Source organism: Buteo buteo, chromosome 26 (assembly GCF_964188355.1).
Source record: "Buteo buteo chromosome 26, bButBut1.hap1.1, whole genome shotgun sequence".
Lineage (NCBI taxonomy): Eukaryota > Metazoa > Chordata > Aves > Accipitriformes > Accipitridae > Buteo > Buteo buteo.
In genome coordinates this window covers 8,211,491-8,238,522 of record NC_134196.1, presented here as the reverse complement: position 1 = coordinate 8,238,522, position 27,032 = coordinate 8,211,491, and the positions used below count along the sequence as shown (strand labels likewise).

General features: G+C 38.1%; 1 protein-coding gene and 1 long non-coding RNA gene across 2 annotated transcripts in view; one reads left to right on the top strand and one right to left on the bottom strand.

Annotated features, from left to right (window-relative positions):
* The window catches only part of SLC6A15 (solute carrier family 6 member 15), a 38,137-nt gene extending 30,790 nt beyond the window's left edge, over positions 1–7,347 (bottom strand). The window contains exon 1 of the mRNA XM_075057713.1: positions 7,328–7,347. The gene's annotated coding sequence lies outside the window, so the exon portion shown is untranslated. The remainder of the gene's footprint in view (positions 1–7,327) is intronic.
* A 301-nt stretch (positions 7,348–7,648) lies between these two features.
* Positions 7,649–25,521, top strand: LOC142044993 (uncharacterized). Its single transcript, XR_012654480.1, has 3 exons — positions 7,649–7,787; positions 10,504–10,570; positions 25,056–25,521. It is a non-coding gene; the product is annotated as an uncharacterized LOC142044993 (long non-coding RNA).
* The last annotated feature ends 1,511 nt before the right edge of the window (positions 25,522–27,032 follow it).

The following is a 27,032-nucleotide window of genomic DNA, read 5'->3' as shown; positions in this document are numbered from 1 at the left end:
CTAAAATAAAACTTAGCCTTATTAAGGCTGTTTGTTTGGGGGTTGGTTAGTTGGTTGGGTTTTTTTTCCTCTTAAGATCTAGATCATGGAATTTGATCAATTGATTTAATTCTGGTTTCCAGGCAGTTTCACTCATCCTTTTCCTAGCTTAAATGATGTCATGTGTCAGATGAAAACACTGAAGGGAAATTTTTATTATCACATTTACTGGAGAATATGATACTTCTCTGGACTTTTCCATAACTGAAATGAACAAATAAAGATGGTATCCCTTTTCTTATGTAAAATCCCCTTTAAAAAAAAAAAAAAAAGTCTAAAATTCACCTTAAATTGACCTGACAAGTGTCTGTATTGTTTGAGGGAATTTGACAGCATGGAAATTGCTGAACAGTACCTGGTTCAGTTAGAAGAACATTTAGAAAATTATTCTGTCACTGAATTAACAGTAATCAATAATCTAAGTTAGCATAAACAAACTTTTGGAAACGACTTACTAAATCAAACAAATCAGTAGATTTTTATGTCTTATTAGCACTGTCCTTGGCATGTTCAAATCTCCATTTTTTTCTCATACTGAAAAGTAAAACATTGAATCTTTTTTGACACATCAAGCAAACTGCAGTCCCAAACTTACTTTCTCAGAACACAGTGGGAATTTTGTTATTTTTTTCTACAGAAGAAGAATCAAGCCTTAATGCATCAGCATGCAGAAGTAAAGTAACCTGATTAGACTGCCACATTATTAGCAGATTAAGCAATAATAATCCCTTGTGACAGGGAATTCAGACCCAAATTAGCTCCCTGGGAGATCTGGGCTCCCTATAGAACTTTTACTTCAGCTTCAGGCCCGCATTCAGAAATGCTGGCGCAGGGAGATAAGACCTGCAAAGCCTCCACTGACCAAACTGCAAGCGTTTGCAGTAAGACTCAAAGGAACTTCATTAGTCAAAGCACCAAAAGACACATTGAAAAATTCTGCTGCATGCCCTTTTCTCCCTATCTCTCTTACACGCAGTGCCTAGTAAGGCAGTTGTACTAGTTCTGTCCAACACTGCCTGCTCCTCTTCACCCTTACACTGGTAATTAATCTTACGGCAGGCTCCCTTTCGATGCATCTCTATATTAGAGATCTGCATGCCAATATACAGACACTTACTAGATGAACATCTAGTTCTCTCAACTGTGTAGTACCAATAAACAATTAAAAGTTATGAGGCTGGAGATTTTCACAACGTGTACAGAAAAATAGGCACAAAAAAATCCCACTTGCTTACAAATTTGAAAGTATAATGAGTACAACTGCCCCATGTTCTTGCAATTACAGCACAAGTCTCTATAAAAAGCCATTTGTAAAGCAATTTCATGTTTAAAACATCCCACAATACTACTGCAACAACTGATATAACTAAAGAACTTTTAGCAATGCTTTTCTGACATAAATTAAAACCCAATTATTTTTACATTGTGCTCCTTTTTAAAACCAGCATTCCTCTCTGTAAGGGAAAGCCCAATAAAACCTCCTTTCTTTTCTAACACAGTGTACTTTATTACTTCTATTATCTTATTTTTACATCTGATGAAAACACAGCAATTCAGCAAAACTATCCACATTCAAATTTTAATGCATTACAAATAAACTTCAAATCTTCTTTGGTTATAAATGGTTTCAATCTTCAATGTGAGTGGGAAGGAAAGGAAAGAAGGGGAAAAAAAATTAAAATAACGTGTTTGTACTTCACAGAAGACTATCAAGAAAGTCCAGACAGAAAATAACTTTCTAGAAGGCTACTGTAACATCATAAAAAATAGAAAAAGGAAAGAATGGATACCTTTTTAAGTTCAATGTTTGCCATTAAAGGGAGAAAAAGATTAACATTCTGTTCTTCAGAGCTCTGCGTTCTTCTCCAATGAAGCAGTTAACATACCAACATGCTGCTGTGGGGGTAGCAAAACCCAATATAAAGCTGCAGCCAGTTCACATTACTATAATCTGTGCTTTGAAGGTAGAATGTGATAGCACAGCATACCAGTCCAGTCCCACAAGCTTACATCTTATGCTCCTGTTCACAAAATCTCCACCTTGACTCCCAGTGAAGAAACCAGTATGATTCAGCAGAGGACACAGAACTAAAAGTCAGGATTCTCACCTTGGCAGATGTTCACAAAAGATCTTGACTGATACTCATGCCAAAGGTTTTAGTCTGTATGAAATCACTGGACAAGAGTTATATGCAAAGGTGAACAAGAGGAGCTTTTGCACCTTGAAGGAAACCTATAAAATGCATCTGAAATACAAGTCTATGAGCTAGGCAGAAGAAAGCATGATGGGAACAACCAATACAGAAGAAGGAAAACCAAAGTTTTAGGAGCAAAGGACTGCTGTAAGTCTGCAAAAAGGAATCGGGCCACTGGTGCAGACAGGATGGGGGGGAATAGCTAATGACCATCGTATCTGAGTGAGAAAGAAAGAAAGAAGACTGCAGGAGCAAATGACGTTTTGTGGGAGTACTGCGATTGTGAAGAATGGCTATCGCTGGGGGAATCTGTGTACAGATAATTATTTCACGAAGAGTTACACTATGTTACAGCACTCATTGCACAGACTGAATTACTGCTGCAATGCAGCATTGTGTTCTTTGGTGGTAATAAGAATATGCACCATAGCCTTTTTTGCCTAGTCAAGCCCGTTTTTATCTATCTACGGAAGCAGCCATTATGCTGCTCTTCAGCGTGAACTACATGATCTAGCATTTTGCCCTAGCTAGTTTAATACAGGCTGTCAGTAACAGATATAGATTCATTAGGTACTTAACTCATCATAATAAAAGATAATTATATTACATACAATGACACTTACATTTCTCTGCATTCTTCAGTGATGTTATTTGACACACGCTAATGCATGTTACACATACTACATTACACTGTAAAAAATAAGAGCTCTTTGGGCTACGGGAGACTTGAAAGCATTAGAAAAAGTGAATGGTTTTGATTCTGGTGTCTCTATACAATCAAACCATTTAGACTATAGCAAAACTAAATATATTTAAAGACACAAGACTAAATTCACACCTGCTGCAAATACAGGTAATTACACAGACTTCAGTGACACTGAATTTCCCAGCAATACGAAAAAGATACATTCTCAGTTCCTACCAAATGTTCTTCCTGGCTTTATCTTACATCAAGACCCTGCAGAGTCTCAAATGCAGACAATTTCTCTCCCAGATTAGTCTCCTTAAAATTTTAGTTGCAGGAGAATACTTTCTACTATTATAAGACTAACACAATGATTTGACAAAAACACCAAGATTTCTTTCTTGGACTTGTTCAGTGTCAATAGATTGGATCTTAACAGCTTGTATGATTTCTTCCAAATCACTGGCCCAACAGAAATGTCTAAGAGAGAGAACATTACAATCTAGAGCTCTTGAGTGTCAATTTTTTCTTTTCACTGCATTTAACCTCTAAAGACTTTATTGGCCTTACTGTAGTTTCTCACCTGCTTTCACAGATTTCTCAGTATTTTCTTCTCATAAATCAACTTCACTGAAATACTTCACAGACTTACATGATGCACTAACTGTAATTTGCTATCCAGATTAAGAAAATGCATCACTTACTCTGCAGTCCCTTCTTATACTGAAGGAACAAATTCAGTAGTTACCACCCCTCCAGCTGAAGCTGAGTTAAGTAATCTCACCAATTCTGACAATACTCCACCCTTGACTGGTCAAGCTCAGAAGACATTACTGCTGGCAACTTGAAACAAAATCTCCATTTCTCCAAGTTCACCATATAAACTACAAAAGGACCACAACTTTATTACAAAATCTTATCACACTTCTGAGAAGTGAGAGGATATAAAAGTATATTAAGTATTTCATTAAAGTACTGAAGTTATCTAAGTTGCAAAATCAAGTACTGAAAGTTAGACGTTACCAGATACATAACTTGCCTGAGACCTTACTTCTCTGCCCTCTGTGCTTCAGAATGGATCAATAAGTAAATCAAGTTGTCCTTGGGAAGAATTTATGTGATTACTTCTTTGTCTGTTTTTTATACATAAGCAAAGAAGCTGAACTATTCATAAATAGGTTAGCAGAAATCTTGCTTCTCCTCAAATCTGATAATTTAATTTCACGATATAAATCAGGCTTTCAAGTTAGATTACAGTAAATCCCCATGTCCTTAAAAAGAAAATGATTAATACTAATTCCACTATAGAAAATCCAACACTGTAAATGTCCTGTTCTGGTTTTGCATCCCTTCCCCATTTTGGCTTAAGAAGAGCATGCTGAATCATTAGCACTGCAGTACACATTTCTGACACTTGAAATGCAAAAATAATATAATTTGCCAGCAGCAAAAAACTACTGGCACTGTGAGTTAGGTTCAAGGCATTGCCGTACACACCATTACACAACCTTTTTCCTCTCTCTCCCATACAGAAATTAAGGAAGCCCTAGTCCTAAGAGCAAAGGATAAGAATAAAGAGCTCTGTTTCAGGGTAGGCTTCTGGGAAGCTCAGCCCAGTCACTGCCATTGCCTAGAGCAACTATTCTGGCAGTTACCACTGCTCTTTCACACTACTTTGTATGGGCTTGTCAGGTTTTGTGCATCCAGCTCTTCAGTAGAATAGTGTTCAGTTTGTCAATGACACTTTTTTCCTAAATTATTTAAGAACATTTCCTGAGTAATGGCAAGGTTACTTTAAATCAAATTTCAAGGAAGAAGGGAGCTGCTTAAGTTTTGAGATGCCACCTGCTGATCTGTCAAAGTTATTCTGCAACCAACTGAGAGTTCAGAGATCTTTAAAGTCACATGGAAAAGCTGCTACTGGTATTATCATTTTTGACAACCCATTGCCATTCTGATCTATAAACTTTATAAGCAAAGGACCCAAAACCATCCTTCCAAAATCAACGGATATTTTGTCTTTCAAGCAAGAACTTTATTCCTTGGTATCAGTGAAACAATCAGCACAGTGGAAAGTAGCTGGGGACACAGGTGAATGCATCCTTTATGTTGAGGACACTTCTGGTTGTACACTAGAGAATTTCAGGGGAAAAAAAAAAACAAAACACAACTGTCTTCCCAAAAAGATTCCTACCACAAATACTTCTGAAGTGATGTAATACTTCCCAAGTGATGTAATTCCATACCACTTGAGCAGCAACTACTCCAATATATCTTAACAATGCAATTTATACAAAAAGGAATAGCTGTAATTAGTAGATTATGTTTCTGAATAACCTGTGATTTTTCTTCGTTCCTGATAAATTCAACACTTTAAAAGTTTTGTGCATACAGACTTTTGCAATATGCAGTAGAGAAAAGAGAGTTGACAGAGTTGTTCAATCTACATGGTTCTCATCTGCACTACTTTTTCGCTTGCTTGCCTGTAAGAAAAAAGAAAATGGTAAGAATGACAAGACACTAAAGGTCAACAGGAATCAGCTTATGCTGCAAAACTAGTTTCAAGACGCCTTAGCAGTTTCACTCACTCAGTTTCACTATTGGTGGCACATCTGAACACCTATGAAATGGTTTGATTTTTCACTCACAGATCAAAACCAATGGGATTTTTTGTTCTTGAATCTGAAGTACAGAGATGAGCCCAGAGGGAGTGTTTGCTATGCACCGAATGCAGGCTGTAATTCTACGGTTATCTTACTATGGTCTATGTGTAAGCTACAATCTTGTATATTAGCCAAGACAAAATTAAGCAATCTTTCCTAAGTATTTTTTAAAGTTTCCTTTTTAATGAGATGTTGATAGCGGGAAACACACTGCTAAATAGAAGAAAACTGAGGATGTTATCATCATTTTTTAATCAAAGGGAGTAAGCTGCCTGCGTAAGACACCCAGCGCACATGTACATGACATCGGGTAACAGAATCTTTACTCCATTTATACTTTTCTTCGGAGGGGGAAACAGAGATTTGGATCCCTGTCCTAGAGTATGCCACAGTGCCATATCGATGGCGACATACTATTAAAAAATAATTAGGCTTCTCTTAGAAATCAATACGACAGCAGTGAGCTGCTTATGTAGCAATACCAGACAGAAAATAAAATGGCTGATGAGGACGAGGTCTCGACTACATCTCTTACAAATAAAACAAAGTGCCATTTACTTAAATGGAACGAGTCCCACCGCACCCTCTCATGTGGCAGGTCAGTGTGACTGTGCAGACCCATTTCAATCATCCCATTTACTTCCACTACAAAAGCAAAGCCTTGCGAAGAAATTCCAGTTCGCTCCGATACTAGCAAAATCGGAACATAACCAGCCAACACGGGCATGGGAAACAGGAAGAATTAGTAAGAAAAGCACTGAGAGAAAACTGTTAGGTATGAAGCCAGCCAGCGGATGCGCCGTCGTACACAGAGGACTGCAAGCCCCCCCCCCGCCCCAAAATCCTGAGCAGAAAACCAACCCGAGACGCACAAAGGTGGCGAAAAAAGGTCCTCATTACCATACCCACCCAAACATGGCTGACACCGGGGTGCACCAGCCCGCCGGGGCCGCTCCAGCCTCCGCGGGGCGAGGGATGCGGGGGGCGGCGGGAAGGGGAAGAAGCCTCGCCGGTCCCCGCCGGGCGACGCCCAGGCTCCGCCGCAACAATGCAGCGCCCGACGGCCTTCCTCACCTTCCTCCCTCCTCAGCCCAGCCCAGCCCAGCCCTCCCCACCCGGCCACCGCAGCCCCTCGCCCCGCGGCCGCCGGCACAAGGCGGGGATGGGACACGATATTCCGGAGCGGCGCGGCTCGCCCCTGCTCCCCGCCGGGCCATCCGCCCGCCATGGAGACGGCCCTCGCCCCCCTCTCCCACACACACACACACACACACCCCCCCACGGCAACACGCGCTACACATACATTTGAGGTGTTTTACGCAACACGCAGGAGATGAATGAAATTTCTATCGCCGCTCACGGGAGGAAAGGGATGTTAAATTCCCCGCCCCCCCCCCCAACAATAACAGTAGTCACAATAATAAAACCAAGCCCCCCGCATCCTTCCAACCTACCGCCGAGTTCAAACCCACGGGCGGCTTCCAGCCGGCGCTCGCTATTGTCTCCCGAGGGGCCGGCTCTCCCCCTTGCCAGGCGCCGGGGTGAAGGCAGCCTCCCCGGGGACGGGGCTGGGGGACCCCCCCCCCCCTTTCACTCAGAAAAGCGGACACCGAGAGGAAAGGGACCCCCCTTCCAGCCCCACACGCCTCCTACTCCTTTCCCGCCCGGCGACGGAGCCGGCCATGCTCTCCCCCCCCCCGCACGGCAGGGCTGGGAAAGCGCGGGTCGCCTCGCCTTTACCTCACCTCAGCCGGCGGGGCTCGCCGGGCGCCAGCTGCGGGGATGGAGGAAGCCGGGTGCCGCCGGCGGGCGCGGGGTGGCGAAGGGGGCCGTGAGGGCGCGGAGCTCAGCGGCGGGCAGGAGGAGGCGGCGGCGGTGGCAGGCACATGTGGCCAGCCCTCGCTGCGACGGTGTTTAAAGACAGACATAAAAGCGGCGGGGGGGAGAGGAAAGGGGGAGGGCAGCGCCGGGCCGGGGGAGCCGCACCTCCTGACGCAGGGAGGAGCGGCCGCCCCCTCCTCTCCACGCCTGCAGCGGCATCGCCTTCGCTGGAGGCGGGCGGGGAGGAGGCTGAGGCGGCTGAGGGAGGATGAGGACCGGGGGTGTGGGGGGGGGGGAGGCCCGGCGGGGCGGCCTGGAGGCGGGAAGCAGGCGCACGGGTGCGAGCTTCCTCTGGAGAACGTGGAGGTTTTCCAGAAGAAGGGGGTGAGTGGGAGTGTGGGGGGGGGGATTGAGGAGCTAGGCGGGCCGCAGCGGGTACACCTGCGCGCTGGGGGCCGGCAGGCAGCTGAGGCGGTGGGGGGGGAACGAGGGATGGTGGGCCTGGCAGGGGCGAGCCTGGGGGCTGAAGGGTCTTGTAGCCCGGGCTGGGGCTTGCGGCCGCATGAAGATGGTGTTTGGGTTCAGCACCGCCCCCCCCCCCTTAAACTTTCTGTCACGAAGTCTGCCCGCTGCCCTTCTGCCGGTTATTTTCTTTGCTTACATCTTTCTTAAAAAAACAAACAAACAAACAAACCCCCCCAAACCCAGGTCGATTCTGGCTGGAAAGGAAGGCTTGCAGTAGAGAGGAGAGAGTAAGCTGATCCAAGGTGCGGCAGGGGGTTGACTTCGGTGAAGATAGGCACGATGGAGCGAACGGTTTTAATGTTCACTCTGAGTAATTATTGCAACAGCTTCAGTCTTAACACATGCTGGATAAAAATACGTAGCGTTCTCACACCGGATGAATCAAGGAGAGATTTTTCTACCAAGAGTTGTGAAGTTGGTCTGCCTAGCTGATTTGCATTTCCTTCATATTCTACGGAGAAAGCTGTGGTGCACACTTATATTTCTACTTCATTATCAAAAGCAATTAGTCATAGTATTGTGCATTTCTCATTATTGTTGCTAGTACACTTCACTAATAATTTCCACACTGTATTTCAGTTATGTGTAGAAATGGTCCTATTGTAAACAATAGATTTTGCACCTAATGATAGAATATTATTTGGAACTCGGTAAAAATGAACTTACCTTGAGTAAGTTTCCAAGTGCCAAATAAAGTGAGTACTAAAAAGAGGAAGAATTTATGCTTTCTCTTGCCAGATCATGAGTGATGCTTTTATTTATTAAATTAACTAACAATGTCATCACATGACTGCATAGTTAATTGACACAGGAAGAGGTCATTCCTGGATCCCTTTGAACTCTGTGTGCCGTTAATGATGAGCTTAGATCTGTAATCATGTTCCCAATTATTTGATGCCTTTAATTTTACCATAGGAAAGGTATCATTCAACTTTTAATGTCCACCACATGCATCATCAGATATTTGCAGCTTTTCCACTTCCTTGAGGAATTTGCAGTTCCTCAAATACCATGTAAAATACCACACTGGTTACCATTTGGTAGCAATCTTTTCCTCTTCTTCAGACTTTCTGCAAACTAGCAACCTACATTCGGAATAGACAGATTAGGGTATTTTTACTGCAGCTCTTGTAAACGGGGTATTTTTTACTCCTGTGCTGTTAATCACCTTTGTAATCTTTTTTATTAGGTTTATTGGAACTTAACTGTCTTTAAATTCCACATTGGTTTAATCTTCAAAGTGCAGGTATTTCCAGCTTCAAAACTGTAGAAGCAGTTCCACTTCCAGTGTAGAAGGATTTCCACTTTTGCTTTTGGGTGCAAATGACAAAAATATGATACAAAAATAGCTTACTATTTTTTGCCATTTTTTTTTACACACAAGAAACCACTAGTGGACACAAGGTTTGCAATCTAGCCGGTATGAGATTGAGCTACACTGGAGGGAAGCTTATCATTCTCTGAGTAATGGGCCTACACACAGAGAGAAAGCCTCATTTGCTGGTCAGACTCTCAGTGTATCTGTGCTTGTGACTCAGGAAGTTTGAGGACAGAGAGAAGCAATCTAAGTGGAAAGCAAGAAGTGCCAGCATGAGGAAAAACATTATCCTAAAGCAAAGCTGAGTTGCTGATACAAAACCTCTACCTTGTCCAAACTTTAGCGAAAAAAATGCACAAGCAGAGAAAATGAGTGTATGGTGTTTGGAAGAAAATGTTTTAGGTAGCAGTTATGCCAATTTTATTTTTCTGCTAGTTATTACTATCTTGTCACTTGCATAGAGGTTTTAAATATAACACATTATTTTATAGGTTTGTTGGAAGTAAACATGTATGAAATAAGCCACTTAAAAAAAAAAAAATTTTACACCTCTTCTGACTATTGAATAACTACAATCTTAAGAAATAATGTATTGAGTTCTTCAAAAAATCTCTTCTGCACTGAATGATTTGTATTCCTTAGATCAATGGTGTACCATTCAGTAATAGGTGAAAGTTAGGAATAACATTCTTTAACTAGAATGAAGTAGTCAAGCACATACCAAAATAGAAATAAATATGAGTCACTATACAGCAGCAAATTCGAATGGAAACAGTGGTAACTGATTGTCATTATTACTGGTTAAAAATCATACCTCAGCTTCATAGTCCAGGGCTTGAACTTTCAGGACAGAACCGTTGAGTGTTTCAGACCTCTCTGTAAAATCTGTTGCATAGTGCTTCAATAAAAAATGAAAGTTTCTTGTTAAATGGGTCTTTTGTATACAAGTATCATTAATATTCTTAGTGCATATAAATGACACTTTTTCACATGTGGGCTAAATGTGAAATAATTAGATAATACTGCATCTTGCACCTTTTGAGTCTTTTGCTATTGTTAATGTTCTCTATTTGTCTCGGTATTAGCTCAGCACTGAATTTTAGCTTAAGCTATTGCAATTCAGAATATTGTGCAGTGTAAGCTGAGCTACATCAGTAATTATCAACTATACTAGCTATTTGACCGTTCTGCTATAGCTGTACTGTGAGGACCTAAGTCTCTGGAAGAATGCTTTACACAAATACTTTATTTTTACAGATTTTAAACTATGATTGAGGCACAGTAAGCATGCAGTTGCTACGCGCAAAACCCCTCAAAAAGTCAGGTATGTTGTCAATAGCAAGTCCAGAGTTTGTGCTTACGAAGCAAGATGATTGTTCTAAGGATCATGTTCAGCCTGAATTTTGATCTTGTGTTAGTTTCAAACTCTGTTAGAAGTTGAACAAGAAAATATGCTTGACTTTGTTAACATAATTTGTCAATGCCTATTGTCAATGCTGACCTCAGTTTTAGACAGCATCACTTGATAGTGTGCTGTCAAAATAGAAAATTTTTAGATTTTCCACCTTGGCTTGCCATTTACAGTTTTCGGGTCAGCATTTAACTTAGTGAAAATTAACTCCTAACCTAAGTTTTTAGCACCCCTCCACTCACTTTTCAAACCTGCTCACAATTTTATCTGTGTATGTGCGCTTCAGGTTTGCAATTATCATCAAACAGAAACTTTCAACTGGTTTTGAAACTCCAGTTCTGGACAATTGAATAGCTTTTCAGCTTATTAAAAAACATCCAAATGATTGTGATCACATTTCTGAGTGCATTAATGGGCACTGCAGCGTAGAAGAGAGAGAACAATCTTGGATTTTTATCTAACTTAACTTACTCTTAAAAAATGAGAAAATTTTAGGCAGGATGACATTTAAGTCTGACCCTACAAGGCTTCTCACTGTAGAACAACCTGATGACACTAGCAGACTTCCTTGGACGAGCAAACAAGTGTAGTAGTTGTATTCCTGAGTGTTCTTACCAAATCTACAAAAAATACTGTAGACTTCGGTGTGGTTCTTTCATGAATGATGAGATACAAACAACATGTCAGCATATCTTGGATCAAGTGAGAAGCCACTGTGACTTAAGAAATACCAGGCAGTGGTTGTATAGCAAGTGATCTGTTGAGATATCGCCAACTACTGTGAGCAGTTGCAAGCCACAGTAGTTGCTCCTACATGTTGCAGTAATGATAGAGTCCTTAAAGTCTGTCTCTACTTCAGTTTTTTACATTTTCATCTCTAGATATTTTCTAAAATTTTAACATATATAAGAGATTTGCTACTTTTTGCTGGCTTTCTCAAAGGACACATCTGTTTCCATGTCGCCAAAAACGTGGATTGTCTGTTGCTGTGTGTATAACTTCCTTGCAATATTTAAGAGTTTGTTGAGAAGGTGACCAAAACATTTTTACAATTGCACACAGAAATTACTAACAGCTAGGTGACATAAGATGAAAAATTGGTTGAAAAATCCTCTGAGCATACCAGTGGCACATTCAATCATAGTGGCAGGGCAAAGGGGTGTCTAGGATTAGCTACTAAACTCATATTCTCACCCTCACTTTCACTGGTTTTGGATGGAAGGTGAAGATTTCAGTGCATAGGATTTCTGTAACTCTACAAGGGCACTGCAGGAAGAAGTGGTCATAGCAGTTGTCTGTTGCTTAGAATTACAGTATGTTAATAATCTCTCAGCTGTGGTCTTGTGTGGCCTTGCCACGAGTAGAAGAGAGAGAGACAGTGGCTGATGTGATTCCTGCTGTCATTGCTGTGTGTATCCTGCTGAGTGGAACGTCCTAAAAGTTAAATCTTGCCTTCAGGCTTTGTCTTTTAAATATATATATTTAGGCAACTCTGGCAGCTAATTTAGGAAGTTGCAGCGTACCTCATCCTAGTAGGGAATAACATGAGATATAAAGTCCTGGAATTTGTGAGCTATTGTAGAAATCTGGCTAGAATAAATGTGCCCTTCTGTCACCTATTGAAGAAAAAATTTATTTATAAATAAATAAACATCATAAACAGATAAAACGGAACATTAGAAGAGTATGCAAATCACAGATGCTCAGAGCACCACATGGTTCACTTCAGGTAAAACATACATTAGTTAGCATCCAAACCAAGCAGAAGACTCATATATAAAGTCATATTTTAGCAGTTAGTATCTTAACATAGATGATTGTGCTACTTGTGAAAATGTGGAAAATGAAGATATAGTTCTGATAATGGAGCCATCCTCTGTAATTTTGACAATTTAGAAATCACCAAAATAAGGTTGATGACAGCAATGAAGAAAGCTAGCAGCCACCCAGCTACATCTTCTTTTCTTGAATATAAACCAACAGATATAATAACTACAAGAATTTATGTCTATACAAATCAAATTTCAAGACACCAAACTTTTAAAAATAATATGGTTGAGGGGGTTGAGAAAGACGCTAAGGCTAAGCAGCTAAGAAGTCCCCCAACAAATGCACAGCAACTAGAAAAATAAAATAGGCTATGTAAACATTAGCCACAACTGCAAAACACTGAAAGAGATCCTGGACAAAGCTAAAATGTGAACTCTTTAACGTATTATACATTGGAGTCTTAACTACAGTTTTCAAGCAGCTATCATTCCTGGTTTTTTCCATATTTTTCAAAAAGCCTCATGATCCAGTAATTCTAAATCGCTTATGACTATTTTCAACTTAAAATTTTTATTTTAAATGTAGCTGGTTTGGTTAACAACTTTATTCATGGAATTAAAAATATACTTTGTCTCCAACAGTAGCAGAAGAATTTAAAAAAAAAAAAAAGAGTAAAAGCATTTTATGTAAGTTGCCTATTTTCACTGATTTTGTGATAATGAACATCTTGAGAAACTTCAGCTGAATGGCACAGAACTACTGACAAGTCACCATGACTTCTTATTGCAGCATCGTGCCAGCTTCTCTTAGTTCTCTAGGAGATGACATCTGGTCAGGTTTCTGAAGGAGATTTTTCCTATCCCTTGGGACATGAATTATCCCTTTGGACAGAGCGAGCATGGTTTTGCTGACTACATACCTGGTTTTGTGTTCTGGAGACATTTAGGAAGGCACCTTATTCTCCCCAGTCCAGGGCAAATCAAAGTGCATTGCAAGACTTGGGCACGTACAGAGGTTAAAATACTCAGCTCCAGGAACACTGTGAGTTGAGGGTTTGGCTAGCTAGGTTTTGAAATGTGTATTTTAAATATAATTTTCAGTAAATTGAAGATTTAGGTGTAATTAATGGAACGGTACATTGACCATCATTTCTTCAGCAGAATAAATTAACTAAGTACTTTATTTTATTCAAAGAAAGAAATAGCATTGAAAATATTGTTCAAATGGATACAAAGTATCACGAAAAGTGGAAGTGTAGCCATAAACATACAAATACTGTTTTTGAAAATAATACAGATGGATACAAAGTATCAGGAAAAGTGGAAGTGTAGCCATAAACATACAAATATTGTTTTTGAAAATAATACAGAACGTACTGCTTACTAAGGAATAATTCCATGTGTTATGTTCATCTATATAGGACATTATGAGAATCTCAGAAATTATATTCTCCATTTAAGTCCAGAAGACCAATATACTTACCATAAAATCATAAAATCATACCAATAAAATCATAGCCAGGGGAAGTACTTTGTGATTCCCAAAACTCACTGAGACTAGAAGAAAAAGACTGTAGCAGCTCAAAACTGTGCATGAGTTAAAAATAGTTTCCTCTCATGATGTGTTTGTTGTATCTGAGATGACACATTTTCCAGAAAATTGTTGGGGATGTATTTTTTAAATACATTAATACTTCTATGATAGAATGCAACAGGTAGGGACTGTTATTTCAATTACTGCAGTTCAGAATACCATGTAAATAACTGAATTTAATATTCAGATGAAAGAAGAGGGTTTATTTTCAGAAATCCCCAAAAGAGTCTTTGACAGATTGAATCAATGATAAATTAATTTTTGAGACAGCAAGGAATAAATAGCATAGGATGTTCAATTGCAAGCCATCCATGAGAGATTTTTAAATGCATTTAGGCAAGTAAATGCACATTTGTACAGAGTGTTCTACATGGCCATCCAGGACATGGGGAAAAGAACAAATCCTCTGCTCCAGAAAACAGAAGAAGAAAGATGTCACAGTTACAAGTGCCATTGCTAGGGCTGGGCTAAGACAATAATTACTTTGAAAATGAAGATGCCAGCAGTTTATTGAGTTGTTTTCTTTACACCAGAAGTCTGTGTAGATTGGTGTTGCAACACAGCATTCAAAAAATTAAATGTTTAAATAAAAGTGCAATGTTTTCACCTTGTCATATACTCAGCTTTAGCAGATTTAAATTGCATATAAAACATTATTATTATCTTTTAGGCCACACACACATACCTTAACATTTGAGCTAGGTAAACTATTTTAAATATATACTTTTGCTATGCTTTGGTGGTTTTTATCATCTCAGAATGAAATCCTAGCCTCACCAAAATGTATTCTAAAATTCATGGATCTAGGATAATATGGGCTAAATTTATGTTAATCTGTACATTGCATGAAAAAAACTGTGGTTTAAAGAAAAGTTGCAAAATGTCTGTGGCTGTGTTGGTTGTCTCAGTGAGATTTCAAAGCAAACCGGTTTGACAGTATATTTTAACATATGACCTCAGATTGCAGCCTTCTGGGCTGAGAAAATCCACACATTTCTTAATCTCGGGACTGGCAAGGGCAAACGTAAGGCTCCACTCGTGTCTGTAATCCTATCGGTATCGCTGCCCACAGAAGCTATCATTCTCTACTTACAGCGTAATAACTGGGTTATTTCATAATAATATGAAATCCATGTTAGATTTTGCCCATGTCTTACACATGCTGTTTCATACTTAGTTATTGATGAGCAAGGGTGGAAATTACTTTTTTACTCCTGCATGGAATTTTCTTAAAAATCTGTGGTATAAGGGACTGGTATATTCCATATGCCTCAAGCTGAATACATTGTATGAATGAACCACCACTTGATCCTCCTGTCAAAAGACACAAGCAATTCATTTGAAATAATTTCATTTTAATACATTACAATCACAAAGCAAATCTGAGGAAATGTAAGCTTATAGGATGTTCATAGAATGAGAATTTAGTTGTTGGCCATCAATTAAGGTCAGGGAGTGAGGACCAAGATGTGTGTTTCATTCACAGGAGTAAGAGACTGGGGGGGGCAACTCGTATTAGAAAATCCAGCTCTGTGATATCCTAGTCAACCTACCTGTATAAACTCATTCCTAAATTTATCATATTCAGTCTTAAAACTACTTAGATTTCACCACTGCATCTAGTTGAAAAGTTTCTCCAGAACTTCTCTCCTGTGATGGTTAGAGACCTGCAAGCATCCAGTTACAGCCTATTCAACATCATTTGTTCTTGTGCCAAAAAGTTCTTAGACTGTTTTCTGTCTTTGTATGTTATGTATCACCATGTATTTATGGAGAGTAACACTGTCCCTTTCTCCTGTTTTGGAAAAGTGTATAAAACTGAGGTCTTTTAGAGCAATGAAAGATAATCTAAAACTATCCTCATGCATATTAGTTAGGCACATCATGAAGAGATACTAGCTTGAGTCTTAGAAGGAGCAGGCATGTGATGGTTTACTGCAATATTGTAATAGTGAAGTGTTATCCCTGAGGTAATTTATTACATCTCTGTGAAAGACTAAGTAGCTCATGCACAATACAATGCCCGTGTAGCACATGCTGTTTCCAGTTATATATAGGACCAGAACAAAGGTCCGCCTGAACAGTATCTGTCTCCAGCAATGGTAAATGGTAGATGTTTACAGAAGAGCATTAAGAACAGTGCAAGTATGATTTCCCATTTTATATCAAATGCTTAATACATTTCAGACAGAATTTCCTATAGTTAAAGAAAATACTGGTTTATCAAAGTAAAACATGAAGCTAATATGCATGAATTATCCTTAGTAAACCAATATAGAGCTTGCTGATTTTTATTTCTTTCTTTGACTACCTTTTCTTTCAAATTTCATTGAGAAAACTGTATGATTGAATTCCAATGAGTAGTCTCAGTGTTTATCCTTAAATATATTTATTTCCATATGTATTTGCAATTGTTGACTTTAATTTATTAATTTTAAAAAATTGCTAAAAAAATTCTTAAAAACATGTATTAAAACATATAATGCATAGTACTTTTGGTGTTCTGGGACGGAAATCATGTGCCTTTTTCCTCCCTCAACTGTCTCCAGCTACACAGAAATGGCAGTTTTATTGTTGAGGTTTGCTTCATTTTAATCATTCTCATTAAAAAAGCTCCCTTTGCCACCAAGAGTTACACCACCAATTTTCCTGAAGACTCAAGCAAGCTCTCTTAATTTTGGTATATTTTACTTCAAGAGATTCTGTACTTCCTCATTGTGTATGTCCGCAAACTTCCCTAGTAAGTTTCCTGACTTCTTACTATTGGCTCCTCTAAAACCAAAAATGTTAATCACAGAATTATTTAACCATTCCGTTTATGCAGTTGAACTAACTTCTGATCACTCAACTCTTCCTTTAATTGTTTTTTTTTCCCTTATGACTTCACTGTTCCCCAAAACAAGTTAATGTTAACGTATTTTTGCTTCATTAATTATTCGTAAAAAAAAAAGAAATCTATCATATTTCCTACTCAGGAATAGTTGCTGTTGATAGCAATATTTCCTCTTCAAAGTGTCTGTAGTTTCTGTTTGCATGACACAGGCTTCAGTAGTATTTATCTTGCCAGTAACATTATTTTCTTCACATTAGTGTCCTTTTCTGAGGGTTTATAGTAGACCTATGCCATTATTACAAAAAAAACCCCAACCTTCTGCCACCACCCCAAAATATTATTTAACTAAAATGTATTTTATTCATGCTCAAATCTGATTTAATTAAAGCTTGCAGCAGCAGCTTCCAGAATACTACACATATCATTAGCTTTGTCGCTTTTCCATATCTTACACCAGCAGTTCGAAGTCTTTCATTTTACTTTCAGAGGTCTTTGCATTAATGTAAAGATATATTAGTTATTTTCTCTTTTGAGTTCATCCAATATCCTAGCTGAATTAGGCAATCTTCCTCTGTCTTATATCCCTGACTTCTGCTCTTGTCATTCTCATCACTGTTCATATTTTCTTACTCCTAGAATACTATTCTTCATTTTCTGTATCCTTTACCACTCCACTTATCAATTTTTCTCTTCTTATTTTCTAAATTTAAGTAGACTGATTATCTGAGACTCTGAGATCTAAAAAAAAAAAAGCTGTGGGACCAGCTTTGATCTTAGATACCTGGGCTTACTTGCATGCTTAGAATCGACTCCATCTGTTGAGAAGAGTCCTTTTCCTGCAAATACCTCCCAGAAGTTGGACATCTCCCTTAAATCTTCTGTTCAGCCTCGTTATCTAGATCTGGATTTCCAAAAAACTCCTGCCTGCAGGCTCCACTTCTGAAGGGCTTATAACCCCAAATACCAATTTAAATAATCAAAGCAAGTCTTTGCTGTCTCACTCAAAAGTCCTAAAACTCCATTTGTGGTCAGATTCCTGCTATGAGGACTGCTGGACTAGCAGCACTCTTGTGTTCACTGACTTCTCACTTTTACGAGTTTTGCCCATGTCTGCTATTTATTCATGTTTTTCAGTGGAAATCAGGAAGTTGTTTGGCTGGACGTGAAGAGCAGTCAATGGTTTTTCTGTGTTTGAATCCTTTTCAGTGCACAATCAGTATCTTAAATCTTTATTGTGTCTGAATCTGCTCAATGGGCAGGCCTCTTTATTCTTAATTTCTAACCACAAATACCCGACTCTTTTGATGTTGTAGTGAATATCGGACTCTCTCCCATCTGTTCTATTCCTGTCTAAGGATCATTCTGCCTTGTAGACATTCTCATGTTTCCTGTGTATCATCCTGTCTTTGCTTTTCATCTGGTTGCTGATTGTCTCTCCTCTTCCTTAAATTTTACTACTGAGATAAGCTTTCCTCCTCCAGTCTATGCCACCCTCTCTTATTTTGGTAGAAATAAGGATACATTACTGCTACTGCTCTGCAAAGCTACTTTGCAGTTTCCAGCAAATTCCTAGTCCCTCTAACTTCCTCCTGAATGGTGCTATGTGAAAAAAAAAAATATCTTTCACGCCTTCTGTATTATTATTGGCTTAATCACTTTTCTGTGCATCTTTTCAGCAAGTATTTTAACTTTTTCAGTTTCCCTGTGTTTCACATAATGTTGATCACACTGGCTGTTGTAAAACCACAACTAATAAAGTACTAATTTACATTATACTAATTAATCAAAGGTTTGGGGGTAAATAATGTCAAAACCAGTTTATTTACCCAAAAGTTGGTTTTGATCATTTTACTTTTATTTCATTATTTCCATTGCCCCACAAGAACAATACTGAAAATAAAGTTTTGATTCAGACAGCACTTTTTTTCTTTAAACTACTGGAAAACTTCAACTAGACTTAAATACACACAGAAAGGATCTGGATTTTGCATTTTGTCTCTTTGTTTTAAATATTTGGTTAGGAAGAAGTTACTCTCTAAAGACTATTAAGTAGTAACACTGATTAATTTAGGAGTAGTTTTTAGTGGGGAAAACCACAAAACTACCCAATCACTCATTTTTCCACAAAGAAAGGTAGTTGTTACAGCTACAAACAAGCTAAGGCTGCTTGCATGTAGTTTTAAAGGCCTATTTTATGCTTTAGTACTTTATTTCTTTAATAAAAAGGTTAACATCGTGCCATCACAAGGGAAAACAGAATTGGTAACATATTGGAAAAATATTTTTCATAGTAAATAGATGCATTTGTTTTAACTACTAACATGTGAGTACAAGTTATAACATTGGAAAATAGGTTATATTTTTAAAAATGCTGATTTTAGTAGTTATTTTTTCAGTTTTGTGATTACAATGAGTCATAGCCAGTATTTTTTTTTAATTCTGTATCTTGCTTAGTGTTCATTATAATTTGTGAATTTTAAACCAAATTCTAGTTTGCAGTGGTGCCTTTAAGATCTAATCTGGACTAGAAAAATCAATAATTCTTTCAAATGTCAAACACTAGCTTACTCTTGAAAATCAGAAGCTTTCTTCAGGTTTGTTTTTGTTTGGGGTGGTTTTTTTGTTGTTGTTACAGGAAATGCATCATATATGGGTGTATCACAATTGCTTCAAAGGCAGAATTTATCTAACAAACACAGCCATCCCAACATTATTGTTACTTACATTCCTCTGGTGGGATGGGATAAATTGCCCTGTGGATACGTGTTCTGTCCAGCAGCTGAAAAGAAGACAAAAGCTTAGCTTAAACCAGACACCTAACTTTGAGGCAGCTGAAAAAATTCCATCCCTCACCCACGCACCTTACATAGGTACAGCTTTGAGATCCCAAGTCCTTAAATTAGTCTCAATATGACAGAAATATTTTAACATAAGCTTGAGATTCAAACTAACTAGTTGTACACTTTGCTAAATCTGTTTTATGACAATTTATTAAAAAACAGTGAGGTTAGAATAATACCATTTACTGCTAGATTATGTAAAAATGCTAGTTTAAAAATAACAGGCTGTAGGAAAATTGGCTGTGTAGACTACTTTGGATTCTGCGAATTATTTTGCATTTTATGTATTATATTAATATGAATATTATATAAAGACTACTATGATTCAATCTGGTCATAAAAATCCCTCAAATTATATTTTTCTGAATATATGTTTACAAATGCTAGAAATCATTAACTAGTATTTGCTTGAAAGTACAATAAACACTATTTTCAGTATACAGAAGTCAAAATATGCAATATTTACACTAATATTCTTGAAGGATGATTTCTTTATAGAGCCCTCTAATTTGGTTCCCCTTTACTGCTAGACAAATGATATATCAAGGAATTTTTATTACTTTGGTGAGACTTTTCTATGGCATTATATCTAGACTTTGAAGAGTCATGCTAACAATGCAGTTTAAACTTTCAAAATGAGAGACAGTTGGCTCTACAGGGCTTGTGACTGAAAAGCAAGCAATTTCCAGAGGTCATAGTGCAATTTGTAGGTGCTGGTGTGCAAGACCAGGGTTTGGAGTTTGGGGGGGTCTTGTTTGGTTGGTTTTTTTCCTAGAGCTGTTGATTTAGCCTGGACACTACCGTATACCTGAGGGCAGTGTGGGGTTTTATACTGTGGAACTGAAATCACTAACTAATGAGTAGACTGTGAGTTTAATTCTCTGTAAATGTGCTTTTCTTATGATATTGCCTGTCTTGCACGGTTCAGGGCTATGACAGCAGGGCTTGATCCTGTGCTTAGTGAAGTCAATGGTAAAAATTTCCATGGTAAGTAACTATTAGAGTCTCCCCGTCCTTGACAATGTGTAAGTACATGTGAACAAAAGCTTTACTTTGCTGCAGGTATGAACTAGCAAGAAATAACTCCCCAGAGTACGAGAAATAGGCAGGAATGTGCAGCGCAGCGATGTGGATGTGTGCCTCGGGGCAGACAGTCATGGTACCTGTGAGTGCTGCTGCTTTGTGCATCAGACTTGCTTTAAGCTAAAATCTCTTAAGGAAGTCAGTACACAGAACCAACATTTCAAGCTGCAGTTACAGGTTGAGAAAGTTTGGCAAGCTTGATATCTTTGTTCAGGTGAAGTATATGATTAAACAGACAGAAAGCTTCTTTACAAATACACATTTTGTTCACAAAAATAGTATGTCCAAAGTAATGAATCTATTGTGAATATGTACAAAGAGACAATTAATGCTGGATTCACATGAAAGCACCAGTTAGAAAGCTGATTTTCCATGTCTCTTATCTTTAAAATGCAATGGTCTTATGTGGACATGACAAATGGGGACCACAAGACCCTGCAAAACAAGCCTTGTCTACTTTGTAGTGCTGATACCATTGTTTAATCAATGAAAAGGATGGATTTTGTTATAAAAAATGAAAATATATTATTAATTTCCTAAGGGATCCCAGTGAAAAAGCATGCAAACAATATTATTCTCTTTTACCTGTAAAAGTAAACAGATTACACACAATCAAACTTTAGTCTTTAATTATGGGGAAATGCTTATTCAGATTGGGAGTAGACAGTTAGAGCCATGTTTACCCAATAGAACTGATAAATGCTACTCAATTTAACTGAGTATTTTTCCAGCTGTTTTACAGAGGATTATGTATTTCCAAAAGCTTTTCATAAATTTTCCAAAAGCTGGAAAGAAGTGAATAGAGCACAGAGCTTCTTGCTAAACAAATAAGCTCATTAATATGCCAGAGGGTGGGAGGATGAGGTTTGCTACATACTTCATGATGGCAACTTGAGTGTTGTGTCATTATGGCAGCCAGATTCATGCATGTATAACGAGTATAGCACTGGAGGATCAGCACAAATGATGGGTATGGAGATACCCAGCAGCACCCAGGGCTCAGTTCAGCATTTAGTGGAAGAGCCAAGAGTGGACTATGCTGAAGAAAGTGATTTAGTTTAGCAAGTCTAGTTCTCCGAATATACATGTACACATATTCACACTCTTGTGTAAGTGTAACGTGCCATGTTTCAGTTTTTATTCATTGACAGAAATTATGTGCTTATTTGGGGATTTTCACAAACTGAGAGAATGTTCCAGTCATTGGAATTTCTCTAATTATTTTCGTTATCTCAAGCTACTTTGATAATGATAACATTGCTTTAAGTAACAAGATTACAGACATTTAATACATAAAAAAAGACAATTGTTGAAAACAAAGATTTAAAGACAAAGCTTTAAAAATCTTAGGTAATTTGAATCTCTCTCATTATTTTAGCCTAATTACTTTCTGCACCAGTAGAATATTTATGTCTTTGAGAATATAACCTTGTATTTGACAGAGCAAATTATCTGTTGTATAAATTCACTAGGTCAGCTCCTTAGTTCATGCAGTTTGAATCTGGCTAGAGTTACAGTACAGTACATACTTGAGGGCTTGGCCTTTTCAGTTAAAAACTAAAATGGGATTAGAGGAGGAAAGGGTGATTTCAGCCATTTTAGCTTTGTTTATTTAGAAAGTTTATTAAAAAAAAAACCAAAGCCACATGTCCACATGTTCTTATTTTCTCTTTACAGTGGTTTAGCAGATTTTATGTTTGGTTTCTTCTTCAGAATTTTCTCTCTTACATCTGATCTAAAACACTGTAATCTTTTCTATGTCATCTCCTTTGACGTGAGAAATAGAAGTATTATAAATCACAGAATTCCTGCAAACAGAATCTATTAAGTCCCTTGGAAAACATATGTAAATGAATTTGGATGCACCACTGTGAAACCTGAACTCAAACAACTTGTGTTGCAAGAAGAAAAAAAGGAAAAGGGAGCTCTTACTACCTCACACCCGCCAAAGGATGATAGTTACTATTTGCAGAATGCCTGATGTGAAAGATTTAGCTGTAGTTTTTACACAGATTAGCAAGTAAAGGGAAAAATGAAAGGAAACTTAATAGATCTGAATTCATAACGAGAGGCTGGTAAAAAAGTTCTGAGACTACCTACAAAAGAAAGGTTATAATTCTACAAATGCATTTAGAAATGTAGTATCTTTGAAATTTATGAACTGTATGGGATGAAATTAAGTCTTTGAATAAATAAGTATTGTTATGAAATGCTTTATAGACTAAAACACCTGTGGCTCAAATTCAAGTTCATTGAAAACAAATGAGTTAGCAATCTAGCATGTAGTGTTTTACTTTAGCAAACGGACTTTGTTTTATGATGAGTAAAAGAATGAGTATGACTGTACATTTGCGTTACTTACATGGATAGTGATTATATTACTCATCATCATACCACTTGCTTCTTATTCTTAATTGCAAGTCTGGCAGTGATCAGATCAATCATCCTACAAACAATGGACTAACTTGAAAACAACTTCAAAAGTTAACTCTTGTTGGCTGGCACGTGTTCTTATCAGATACTACTTGTAAAATTATGTGTATTTTTACTGGAGCTGACGCATATGCTCTCTCTATAAAAATACATACATAAACTGTTCATGTATATGTACACTTGTATATATATACACATGGATATCTATGTGTGTGTGTGCATATGTATGTATGCTCACCTATAGATAAATCATATATCAGAGAGGTGCGGGGGGAGCGGCTGCGTGGTGCTTCGTTGCTGCCTGGGGTTAAACCACACCACAGATGCATATCCATTTGTCAGATCCCCCAACACTCACAGGTCTTTGAACTGCTTGTCTGTGAAGACGAGGACTGACAAGGTGCTGTCGCTAAGCTCAATACGGATTTGGATTTGCCGTAGGAGTCGCATGGTGACAATTGATGGTCAGGAGATCAGTCAGGGCTAATAGCATGGTCAATGGAGAGAGGTAGTCCAAGGGTGGCATTGTGGAACTCTGTGTCTTCTTCTGGACCAGCGTTGTTCTAGCCATAACTACAGGGATCCTGGAGAGACTGTGCCTCCTAAAAAGGGCATCAGAATAAATTTGTGCCTCACTCATTCTGCATGGTAGAAATGCTATACTCTTTCAGTGTCTGTGTGAGTACATTCTTATACAACTTAAAAACAGGTCAAAGTAGAGTAATGGTAAAACATTAGCATGAGGAAAATCTACTTAATTGATATATTTGCTTCTTTTATTTGCCTGGCTTAATTGAGCAGCTAATGCCAGTTTCTCGGGCATATATTGGATGACATTATGTCTGTTGTATATAATCAGGAGAATGATATCCTGCCAGCTTCCCAGTTATGAGCCATAAATGTTGTCCTCTGGCTACACAAAACTCAAATTTAAAACGTTGTCATAACTTGCAAATATGCAGAAATTATTTACTTGCTGCATCTTGATAGACGAAGTATAAACTGCACCATTTATTGTTTTATTATTCATTTATTTCTTTTCCTGTGGAGTAGAAGAAAGTCTTCCTGAAAGCTGTTGGGGATGAGGATCAGTGCCAAATGAAACCTGAAATAAAATAGTCCAAAACAAGCAGCGAAGTTGTACATTCCTCTGGCATATTTTGGTATATAGATTATAATCATTTCCCTTAGGATATAATCCTATTCTCCTGACCATACATACTTGCTTCTGGCTATGATTTTCAAAAGCATATAAGTTACTTCAAAGCATGATTTTTATCAGTTTGAAATGGAGCCATGCCTCTGAATTATGGAGATACTTTAAAATTGCCTTCCTTTCACTTTAGTAGTACGCTCAGATTCTTTAATATATGAACACAGATTACTTTTTATCTTTGAACCATTTCTACATATGAGAAAATATACCCTTTTTTTGATACTACACATTCCTTGCTTTATTATCTGAGAAACAAATTTTTTGGCTGATATATCATTTTAGGACGATAGCATAGAGAGTACTCCCACTCTTATCCCATAGTGGAAAATATACTTTTTGTGACATCTCAGATAAAACAGTGATGACAGTAAAATGAAAATATTACTCAACCACTTGTTTAAACGACTGAATTGTCCAATAAGTGAAAAGCAGATGCATATATTATTTAAAACAGGCACAGGTTTCTGACCACAGAAACTTCTGAACTTGCTTTTATTATGAAGATTAATGTCAATGAAAAACTCAGCATTCAAGGTGTGGGGAGTAGGACACATTTATATGTCAACTTAAATATACTATATTTTCCTAATATGTAATTCAGTCATCTTTTTCTTCTCTCTTATTTGTAAGTTGACCATTGAGTTATGAAGTGGAAGACTCTTCTGCCACTACTGTCTATGCTGAAAAAATGGACCATGAGGGACTGTCTCAGGGCTACAACTCTCTGGGATGGAGCAAGACAATCCACAACAGGATGGGCAGACCTTGGAAGCATGGACACTGGGCAAAGGAGGTTGTCTCCCTGCTGATTCCACATTTACTCTCCAATGAACCAGATACTACTCAGAGCCCAGTCATTCTCTTTTTTGAGTGACAATATTGGAGGAGTAGAAAAGCACCAACAAATTGGATACATCATTCTTCAGGCGTAAGATAACCAGAAGGCATGTCCAGAATTTCATTTCCAGCTGCCAGGTTCAAGGGTCTGGACAAGGGCTCTGGTAGGGTACACCCGTTCTGCAGTGCCACAACAACAAGTACAAGGTCCCCTTCCTGATGCCAAGGAAGGTAGTTGTCACCTTGCTCACCGAAGTCCGCTCACCACTGGCTCGTAACAGTTGTTCGGTGATCAGTGTAGGGTGGGCAAATTCGCAAGTGCTTTGGTCATAGCCTAGCTAAGTAAGCAGTTCCTGTGTTTCTGTAAAGTTCACATCTTTGGCACCCCAAAGTCATTACCAGACTGACAGCTCTTCACGATCTTCCTTTCTTTTGCCTCCTTTCTCCAAAAATAGTCTGGTACTTCTGGTCTGGATATGGTTATAAGCACACTCAAAAGCAAAAGAGGTAAAATGATATCTAAAAAAAAAATAAAATACAAAATTAGTCTCCAGTGAAAATCAACTTTCCATTTAGCAGACATTTGAGTTTTGCAATTCTTTTTATTGCTGTAAAGCCAATATATATGTGTGAATATTGTAATCTATTCAAGTATTGAGCCTAAAACTCAATCACTCATCCCTCAATTTTTTAGACTGCAGATAATTTGGGACAAGGGCACCTATTTGCTTATGCAGTGTGGAACACAGTGGACCTTCTATACTTCTGCTCCCCATGCATGTAAACGTGACACAATGACTTTCAAGATATAACCTAGCTTTAATATAACCTAGCTTTAGATTTACGCTCTTACATTGTAAGACATGGGAAATAAATTTGAATGCTGGAACTTTTTTCATACTAAAAGTTGAGAAAATTTGGGTTGTGCTAATACAGAACAAAAATAAAGTTTGAAACCTTGAAAGTTACTGTGAAAAAGAATTTCTCTCCTGCTCACTCCAGAAAGGAGCTGATTCTTGGCTTGGGTGATTTCAAACATACAGCTGTATTTTGTCATGACAAGGACACCTGCAGGCAAAAGATATGCACTAAAAAATTAGTTTGAAAATTCTAGCTACTCAGAAGTTTTCACAAAACAATGTTTCTTTAAATAATATCAATCCACAAGCAGAAAAGTGAAATCCATCACTTTCAAAGTGTGTTGTAGGATCAAGGAAGCTTACACTTCATTAGCAATTACAAATTGTTTTGTATCAGGCCTAATTAAGCCTGAAAAGAGAATAAAGAACATTAATCAGAAAGTGTTTGTTGGCCAAAAGGTAGTCATAATTTAAGTCAGCGTATGTATATTCTTTCCCTCCAAACCCCACTGATAGTCAATCACATGCAGAGGCAGAGAAAAGCCCCTATGTCATGGCTGCGCATGCAGATAACAACAATGAGAAGTGGAGATAATTGAATCCATTACCAAACGATCACTGCTATAATGGAGGTGGCAAAATACAAGACATTTTCAGGTATTAATGAGCATGGAGAGAAAGAGTGTCTTCTAAAGAGGGAGGAGAAGAACCATCAGCAAAAGATAAAAGCAGTAATGTGGACTCAATACTTATTCACTGAAATTTGTCAGCTAAAACATGTATTTCATTAAAGCTATAATTTAGTGAAATACTTCACATCAAGTCCAGCAATTTTAAACTTTCATGAAAAATCTCAGCATGCATCTAAATTAATACTTCATTTAGCTTTGGATTATTTTCTTTTTCTGCT